General features: G+C 57.4%; 1 protein-coding gene across 4 annotated transcripts in view; it reads right to left on the reverse strand.

The window, feature by feature from the left end:
• Window positions 1–1,758, reverse strand: part of TSPYL2 (TSPY like 2) — a 9,660-nt gene that overhangs the window by 6,415 nt on the left and 1,487 nt on the right. The window lies entirely within an intron of this gene.

The following is a 1,758-nucleotide window of genomic DNA, read 5'->3' on the forward strand; positions in this document are numbered from 1 at the left end:
TCGGCATTCCTCTCCTTGCTTTCCTTCTTCACCTTCCTCTGCTTCCTCTTCCTCCTCCTCCTCCTCTTCCTCACGCTCTCCTTTTCATCCTCGACGTCATCTTCCACTATGATGATAGTCTCCTCCCTCCCCCTCGGACCGGCTAACCTCTGGTACCCCCACTCCCCTACGCTACAGGTTTCTAGGACATTCTCTCCAGCAAAACTGCTGGGCTCCACAACCTGAAAGTCAATTTCCAGACTTTCCCCAGAAACCTCCGAAGGAGAGAATGTTTCCAGGCTCTCCGTGGGAGGGGGCGCCCCCCCGTACCCTGACTCCATCGCAGTCTCCCAGCCAGGACCCCCTGCACCCAGGGTGAAGTACGCACGGACCCCCCCCTCCTCCAGAATGACATAGGGCGGCGGCGGGGGCAGAGCGGGGCCCAGTCCCACCCCCCTCATGTCAGCCAGCACCTGTGCCGCCTCGGTTTCCTCCTGGAGCCTCGGGCGCTGCTCGGGTGGAGGTAGGGGCAGTCGCAGGAGCGGCGGCGGAGGCGGCGGCGGCAGCTGGTCGTGCTGAGAGGGCTCTGAGCTACTCAGGCGGCGGGCCTTGGCCGGAGGCCCCTCATCCTGGCGGTCCATGGTGACCGCGCTCTCAGGTCTGGGGATCGAACTCGCCCCTTCGCTCTCAGCCAGGCCGCCGCTGCCTGTCACACCTTAAGCTGAGCCGCAGCACCTAACGCCACCAGCTCTCCTCGCAGCCTCGCTCTGGCGTTCCCTCTCACAGCGCCTGCCCTACTCCCTCCGCGCCAAGCGTCCACGACCCGCCCCCTCCCTGACGTAAAGGGCCCGTTGTGTCTCTCCATTGGCTGCTAGCCTCCGCCGAGGCGCTCGCTCCCCCTCGACCTCTGCCCGCTCTCACGCAATCTGCTTGCCAACACCGCACCTCATCGTTTTCCGATTGGCTCCTTTCGGGCCCGCCAATCATCGGGCTGACTCCCCCAGCGACGAGAGGGAAACTGCAGGGCGGTTGGCTGCAAGGAAAGCTAAGGGGAAGAAGCCCCTCTCCCTCACCCTTCCTGCGTTTTATCCAATGGGAAAAGTACCAGTGGCTCTGAAGACCAAAAAACAAAACAAAAAAACAAACGCAGGCTCTGAGCAGGATGTGCTCAAATAAAATTGGGAGAGCCTCGCTATCGTTTTCCCCTTTCTCTGCCCTCCCCTCGGCAACTACGCACTTCGTAAATCTGCCCCTTACCCTATTCCTGGCGTTTGCTGCTGTGGCGAACCGTGATGTGGCCCCCGGGGCTAGGGTTGCCCTAAAGGAGCCTGGCATTTAGAAACCTAGGACCTTTGGTTTGGGGTCGGATTTTGATGTGGCGTTTTGCATCTCTGCAAAATGGCTCTAGAAATAATCGCACACAAAAAGTAACTTCTTCTGCGTCATTAAAATGATTGTGATTCCGTTCATCCGCTAGATTTTTCTAGGATTTTATATCTCTTCATCCACTCGATACTTGCCCTCCTTCCAATCCTTTCCTCAGCGTATGCCGTTTTTAATTGTATTTTAGATTTTGGGGGGCCAGATTGATGGTCTTTTCCTGAGGCATGGTGGTGGGGTTGTGGCTTTGGTCTGGGATTCACATCACGGGGGTGCTGCTCACTTTGTAACCCTAACCAAATCACTCCCTCTCTCTGAGCTTCAGTTTCCTCTCCTCTAAATTAGGCATCCTTAAGACATGTAGGAAACTGCCCATTGCAGCTTTTCTGTGGTAGCAGA

This window comes from Ursus maritimus (assembly GCF_017311325.1).
Source record: "Ursus maritimus isolate PB19 chromosome X unlocalized genomic scaffold, ASM1731132v1 scaffold_X1, whole genome shotgun sequence".
Lineage (NCBI taxonomy): Eukaryota > Metazoa > Chordata > Mammalia > Carnivora > Ursidae > Ursus > Ursus maritimus.